Source organism: Rattus norvegicus, chromosome 15 (genome assembly GCF_036323735.1).
Source record: "Rattus norvegicus strain BN/NHsdMcwi chromosome 15, GRCr8, whole genome shotgun sequence".
In the NCBI taxonomy this organism is placed as follows: Eukaryota; Metazoa; Chordata; class Mammalia; order Rodentia; family Muridae; genus Rattus; species Rattus norvegicus.
This window is the reverse complement of record NC_086033.1, coordinates 72,361,833-72,370,280: the sequence shown is the minus strand read 5'-3', so window position 1 is coordinate 72,370,280 and position 8,448 is coordinate 72,361,833.

Here is an 8,448-nt window from a genome sequence, read left to right as displayed (position 1 = left end):
TACTTTGATGGATAAAGAAAAGAAAAATCTGGTATTGATAATGAGATTTTAGGTATCTCCCGAAATCTAAAATTAAAATAGTTTGAGAAACTATGTAGTTTATACAACCAGAAAAGTCTTTTCATTTATAATTTACCAGATTTTTGAGTACAATTTTTAGATTATAATGTATTTCATACTTACTATATTTAACTATTTTCATTCTTTTCTCCTTCTTACTCCTTTTCAAACTACAGTTGTATTTTTCATGTACTATTATAATGAAATAAAATTTAAATACTTCCAAGCTTAATTTTAATTTGCATCTATAGATTGCTAATGATGTGAAATATAAATCATAGAAATACTATTGGCTAACTAGGATGACATATGTTGGAAAAACAAACAAGATAACCTGTCCACTATGTCTATTTCTAAAATATATTAACATATCATTATCAATTTGTGTTTTATGAAAAACAAGGAGTTGGTTAAAAATAAGAAGAGCAAGGGGTTGGGGATTTAGCTCAGTGGTAGAGCGCTTGCCTAGCAAGCGCAAGGCCCTGGGTTCGGTCCCCAGCTCCGAAAAAAAAAAAAAAAAGAAAAGAAAAAAAAGAAGAGCAAAATTGTTTGCTGAATGAATGAATATATATCTCAAGGACACATGCTCTACTATATTATAGCAGCCTTATTTATATTACCTAGAAGCTAGAAACAACCAAGATGGCTATCAAAGAAGAATGGATACAGAAATGTGGTACATTTACACAATAGAGTACCATACAGCTATTAAAAATGATGACTACATTAATTTTGCAGGTAAATGGATGGAACTAAAAAATGTCATTCTGAATGAAGTATCCCAGACCCAAAAGGGCACACATAGTATGTACTCACTGATAATTAGATATTAGCTAAAAAGCTCAGAATACCCATGATACAACTCACAGACCATATGAAGCTAAAGAAGAAGGAGAACCAAAATGTGGATGCTTCAGTCCTGCTTAGAAGGGAGAACAAGGAGCCTGATATAGCTGTCTAAAGGCTCTGTCAGAGCCTGGCAAATACAGAGGCAGATGCTCATAGCCAACCATTGGACTGAGAATGGGGTACCCAATTGAGGAATTAGAGAAAGGATTGAGTTAGCTGAGGGTGTTTGCAACCCCATATGAAGAACAATTATAGGAACCAACCATAGCTCCCAGGAACAAAACCACCAACCAAAGAGTGCATGGGTGGATTCATGACTCCTGCTACAGATGTAGCAGAGGATTGCCTTAACTGGCATCAATGGAAGGAGGAAACCCTTAGCCTTATCAAGACTTTTTGCCCCAGAATAGGGGTATGCTAGGGGAGTGAGATAGGAGTGGTTGGTTTGTTGGGGAGCACCCTCTTAGAAGCAAAGGAGAGGTTGGATGGCATGAGGGATTTACAGGGAGGAGATCAGGAAGGGAGACAGAATTTGAAATATACATGAATAAAATAATCAATTAATAAAAAAGAAATAATTAAAAAATTTCTGAGGTTTAATTTTTCATAAGTCATCTTATGTTATCATTTAAGATCAAACTACATAAATGGAAAAATGTATATAACTAAAAGTCTGTGAAGTAAAATTAATCTTAAAACAACATGTTCTAAGCAAGCACACATATAGATATAGATATATAATATGTAATACATACATGTGTATGTATAGATATATACATACATACAAAATACATGTAGAAGGATATGATCATTGTAAGTTTTCACAAAGGAGGACACATTAGAGCTGCGTTCTCCAGCATAATTATTCCCATATAGGACCTTGGAAATGTTTAACTGAGGTAATATGCATGAATTTTTTGTTCGTGATTTCCTCCTAATAGTGCTCTATGCTGACCATTATTAATAAACAGGGACATGCATTGAATTGGCAAATAGCATACACACTTGGACCTCAGGCGTTTTACCTGATTATCAATGTGTTCCTACAAAACAATGAAATGTACATGGAGGACTTTCCTTAGATGAATAAACACATCAGTTAAAATTGGCTTAAGCGTCTAAAGATGACCCACACTTAGAAAGCTTGCACAGACATTGGGCACTGTCATTTGCAAAAATAATGCTTAAAATTGATAGTTTATTTTGTTGGTTTCATTCTAGTACCTGAAATGCCACTTAGTTCCCCAGATTGAAAGCAGTAATTTCAGGCATCAATTAGTTAAGTCTAAGTTGTAAAAATAGGTGCAATTCAAGGGCAGTTGAAACAATGTTCAAATTGTTCTCAGGTAAGGTCAAAGATGCCCATTAAAGTTGGATATGAAGAAACTCTCTGTTTGCCTACCTGGATTTAAATTTCCAGAGCCTCAGTCAGAAAACTGTAGAAAAAAAAACACTTAAATTTGATTTATTCAAGCTTATAACCAATAGACTAAAATGGCCAGTGATTTTTCTCTGCAATCAATTATTATGGCCCCTTCCACATGATTGACAAGTGATCTATTACTGAGCTATTTCTGCAGAGTTAATCAAAAGTTTTTATGAAAAAAAGGCATGGTCGAGGTCTTTTAGTTGGAGAAATTGGTAGTAAGTGTTGAGTGAATGATGTTTGGTATTCTAAGCACCTAGAAGAGGCAGTGGGATACAACTTTCCTATAGGAAAAATCTCAGCTTTCTCACCATCAATTACTCCAAGATCTTGCCGAGGTTTCAAAGCCTTTGTTTTGTAAAGGCCTCCAAATCAAGTAACCGTGCACTGCTATTTAAAGTTTGAAGGATATAAAAACACTAATTAATTCCAGTGTAGTGTTAATGCAGTTAATTGTAAAATCTATTTAAATAATCTGTTATTTTAGTGTAATTGCTTTTTTCTACATATTAAAATCAAGCATTCATACAAAAGAATTTCTATACTCTCAGGATAGATGGCTGATCTTTCTGATATTTTAACCTACTATTCTGCCAGCAGTTTTGATTTTTTTTTAAAGATCTATTTATCACTTTATTCAGACACACCAGAAGAAGGCATCAGATCCTGTTACAGATGGTTGTGAGCCACCATGTGGTTGCTGGAATTTGAACTCAGGACCTCTGGAAGAGCCGTCAATGCTCTTAACTGCTGAGCCATCTCTCCAGCCCCAGGTTTAATTTTATTAAACTCATTTCAAACAAATTTAAGGAAGCAGTCACAGTAACTATTGTTTGTATGTGTGGCCCAGGAGTCACAGGAAGTTGGCATTATATTGAATTAATATATATAACATAGCCTTATAAAACATTTAAGAGACCTGGCCAGGGTTTGGAGAGAGGATGGAAAAGTTGATAAAAATAATGTCTTAATATATAACTAACCCATCGAAAGTGGAAAACACTGAAAAACTATTGAAAATGATATATAAATGGATTGATTATTTTGAGAGGAAACCATGAAGTAGTTAACTCTATAGATGACAGATTTATATTAAAAATCTACTTTACAAAATAAATTTCAATTACTTAATGTCTACAATTGCTACTTTTAAAGAAGATTTTATTTGACTAGTTGAAACTGAGAAAAGTCCTACATTATTTTAATAAAGTTTTTCTTTAAATATTGTTAAGACATAAACTTTTCTCTGTTCCAATATTACTTATGTTTAGGACTGGGAATTGCTTTAGGTCAGAGGGGTTTTCATATCAATCTGAAGATGTACAACCTGAGGACTTGCCTGTAATCCTAATGTTTCTTTTTGGGGAGAATTATCTGTCTCCTACAATTTATTTGTGAGCCAGCATAATTGAGTTTCAGAGTTACAGTGTTTCAGTGTCAAAGGCCACTTCTGACACTGCAAGGTAAACAGAGGCAGGCAGCAAGGAGCCATTGGCAATTGGGATCAGTGTTAATGCCAGCTGCTGGAGTAGGTGATAAAAGCAATCAAGGAGGGCTGCTTGCCCTTGGCAGTCAATGATTAGAGAAAAAAAGGCATGAATTCAAACACACACACACACACACACACACACACACAAACACAAACACAAATACATAGACAGACACACACACACACACACACACACACAAAATCAGGCTCCAGTACTTTTTTTCTATTAGCCCTTTTTATACCCCTTGAAGCAATGTTTTTCTATTAAGCAAATAAATTACCTCACAACTACTAGTTTTTTTTCTAGAAATAATCACACCAAAACATATTCTTCAAAGTAGATTTAAATCATTACATAAAAGAAAATTACAACAGGATCATTGATTCTGTATTTCTTATTTGAAACATATCTAACTAAACAAGTATTATCTATCTTTCCTCAGCTCATTGTAGCTGTCCAACAATAATTCTATTGGTATTGATTAACAAAGTTTAAACAGTCCAAGTCTATAGCAACAAGTTTCTCCCTCTGCTTGGTTGGCAATGATCTGTACATACTAAGGAACATGTCATCTACCTAATATCTAATTTTTAAGGTATTGATCAACTACTCTGGCTAATCGTCTTCTGTAGTAGAAGACTCATAGTAGAGTCTATTGAAAAACCACAGCAAATAAACAGATTAAAAACCTTAAAGAATATAGGGAAAATAGATATCACTTAACCTAAAAACACACACACACAAACGCAATCATGAGTAAGCACCTACAGGGCTTTTCGGTTTGTTTTCTTGTGCCCACTTGCCACACTCCCTCCAGTAGAGTCTGTGTGACTGGGCGAAAGCCTGGCACACTCACCTGAGGTGATGACTTCAAGGAAGTCAGTCTCCTGGTTGGGTTGGCTGCGCTCTCACAAGGATACATGCTTCATGTGTTTTGACTGCCATGCTTGGAACGTCTTTTCTTGCTGTCTTAATTCTACCCTGTGTACTTTTGCTCATGCTACTATCCACCCATGGACAAAGAAAGATCACAGAAAGTGCAATAGAGGTAACCACTTACCCTACTTTGGATTTGGCCTTTCTGTGGGAAAATGTCACCATTTATCTTATGGAATAGGGACTTTTGACTGAACTACAGCAGTAAGAATTGCTGTACCAGAACCCCCTGTAAAGACATATAGCCCTTAAAAAAAAGTGGGTATGGTTAGACAAGAAATAATTCCAGTCACTCACTCTTATGAATTTCCTTCCTAGGACCCTGAATCTCTAAAGAGAGTGAGATTTGTGGATGGCAGATGGCAATGGCTTATAGCAGGGTGGTTTCCTCACTGTAATCAGGATGGGGCCACAGTGTGCTCCCCTTGATCCCTTGCCATATACAGGAGTTTATGATGAATCTGGGAATCGATGGATCAATCACAATGGAAAAAAATGTATTATTCACTCCCATTTATGGAGAAATTGGCACAATCATGACCCTCATGGTGTTTATTATTTAAAGATAATAGAGATAGTATCATCACACAGTTATAAGAGCCCCGAAGTAGAGTTAGTGTTGGAATTAAATATATTAGAAAAAATTAGAAAGAAGCCCATATTTGATGAATCTAACTTGTCAGCTTACAAAGCAAGAAGAAGAAGGTTACTGTAGAATCTCAGATATTAACTGCTGACCACAAGTGCTACTGAGTGGCTTGCCAACTTGGCTACCGTCTCAAACATTAGAGATACATCAATTTCACATGTTCCTTTGCCAATGAAGGGTTTACTGATTTCTTAGAGTTGGGTCCAGTTTACGGATATCTAATAAGAACATTGTAAGCAGGTGATTATGAGTTTGATCTACCAGTATTATCTGTGTCATGAGTTTTAGGTGACCCAGAGCTACAGAATAAGATGTAGTCCCAAATAAAGACATGGAAAGGAAAAAAGAATTAAGAAAGAAAGAAAAACAACAGACCAAAGAAGCCCAAGAAGAAGGAAGACCAAAATCTGGATGCTTCATTCCACCATAGAAGGAGGAACATAATATTCATGGGAGGAAATACAGGTACAAAGAGTGGAATAGCGACTGAAGAAAAGGCAGTCCAGAGACTGCCCCACCTGGGGATCCACCCCATATGCAGCCACTAAGCCCAGTTACTATTGCTGATGCCAAGAGGTGCTTGCTGACAGGAGCTTGATATGGATGTCTCCTGAGAGGCTCTGACAGAGACTTACTGACACAGATAAGGATCAACTGATAATCCAACTGAACATGGGGGCCCCAATGGAGGAGTCGGAGAAAGGACTGAAGGAGCTGAAGGGGTTTGCAACCCCATAGGAAGAACAACATATCAACCAACCAGACTCCCTCTCCGGAGCTCCCAGGAACTAAACCACCAACCAGAGTCCATATGGAGGGACCAATTGCTCCATCCATTAGCATATGTAGAAAAGGATGGCACTGTCTGGCTTCAGTAGGAGAAGTAGATCTTAATCCTGTGAAGGCTCATTTCCCTAATGGAGAGGAATGAGAGGGTGTTGAGGTGGGAGTGGGTAGAAGTGGGAGCATCTTCTTAGAAGCAGTGGGACTGGAATTGGAGGGGATGGAAGAGAAGGGAAAGGGAATAAAATTTGAAATGTAAATACATAAAATATCCAATAAAATGCAAATAAGGAAAAGAAAAGGTAAAGAATATAAAAGAAAGCAAGTAAAGAAAAACAATGAAGAAAAGAATGAAAGAAAGAAAGAAAGACCGAAGGGAAGGGAGGCAGAAAGAGAAGGAAGGAAGGAAAGAAAAGAATTAAATGGTGCCAAATGGAATAAAAGGATTAAACAAGCACTTAAAACTAAATTACATTGTATTGTGGAGCCTGTTTTAGAGGGGTTCTGATGCACCTAAGGAAGTGATAAAATTTTTCTCATCTACAACAAAAGTTAAATTGGGCCTAAATCTTTCACTAAAAGATGCAAGGAGGCCTGGGGCATTGAAAGTCCTGTCTCCTATTTTTTCAACCTTGGACATATTTTATATAATGTTTACATGGAATTTCTATTTTATAAACATTTTAGGGCCTAATAATTACTATAAATAAATGTAAAAATTGGTCTCTTCTTGGCCTTTTAGCTAAAACCATGCATAATATAGACACTCATAAGGTTACAGTGTTGATTACATTATCTTAATTTTGAAATTTTGAATCAACCTAGAGCAGTAGGAATTACACCAATGTTGGCATGGAAAAATAACATTCTTCACATTCTCTTGGAAATGTTGAACGTGTTTCTTGCCTCTTCTGCTTGTTTCATCTTCAGCCATAGAGGCTAGATATTTAAGAGACTCAAAATTTGTGAGTACTGTAATGGATTTTGCAATCTTAAATGTGCTGAAGGAAAATAAAGACAGACACTATACCAATTGAGATAATGGTGTTACATAATTATGTATAAGGTAGGCTATGTAATGAACTATTTATCCATAGTAGAATTTCCACAATTTTCTCACTTGTGTCCATTTTTAATCAATATGAAATTGTGTGTATATATTATCTCACTATATATTTATCAAACATATCTAGAATTATATTTCAATAACAGTAAAATTAAAAAATGTAGAAAATGGAATAATCTTATAGATAACAGTCAGTAATTATTAATGTAAGAGTTTCTCATGGTAAAATGTTTTCAGATACTTCATTTTCTCCAGGTCACAATGATTGAGAAGGCTTTCCCTTCCCTACTCATTATTCTTTTAGCATAATGCCACATTGATTATACATGGAGGACACATTTCACCCTGTCTTATTTATCCTAATCCATTTGTCTTTCTTTCCACAAAATTTAAGGTTACCTAAATTGCAAATGATGGGTGACTTCAATGATCACATATGCAAACTAAACCTTTGAGCGTTCATGATTTCCTCATTTATATATACCTCTAAAATCCTTTTTACCATAAATCTCATTGTAAGTGCATATATTTTGGCAATTTGAAACTTAATTTATTAAGAATAGTCTCACATAAGTCAGCTTTGTGTTTCTCTGTATCTTTATAAGTTAAAATCATGTTTTCTCCTTTCCCTTCTATCTCTGTTTTGTCTTTCTGTGTCTGTCTCTGTTTTTCTCTCTCACTTTTTCTGTATCTCTTTGCCTTTCTCTCCTCTCTCCTCTCTCTCTCTCTCTCTCTCTCTCTCTCTCTCTCTCTCTCTTCTCTCTGCTTTAGTGACTGGACAGCCTTCCATTTTATCTAACTGGACTTAGATGCTTTTCTAAGCAATTAAAAGTCTATTTCATGGAAAGCATAAAGTATTTATTGTCTTACTATCGACTACACGTTATTTTCTAATGAATTCATTGCTGTCATGACTTGTATAATTTGTAGATGAGACTATAACAGCTAGTAGAATGAAGTGATTGTGACATAAAATATCATACAATATTCATTATATTCCTTACTTTTATGTTGTATCAGTCATGTGACTGTAGAGTAGAACACATAGCAGTATTGAGAAAGTGACAGAAATACCTACCAAGGCTGACTGTATTCAAAATGTACACCATTTAAAACAGATGTGAAAAGCAGATCAATAGATGTTAAAATGGTCAAGATTCACTTAGGGAAATGTTCAAAGTTTTTCGTA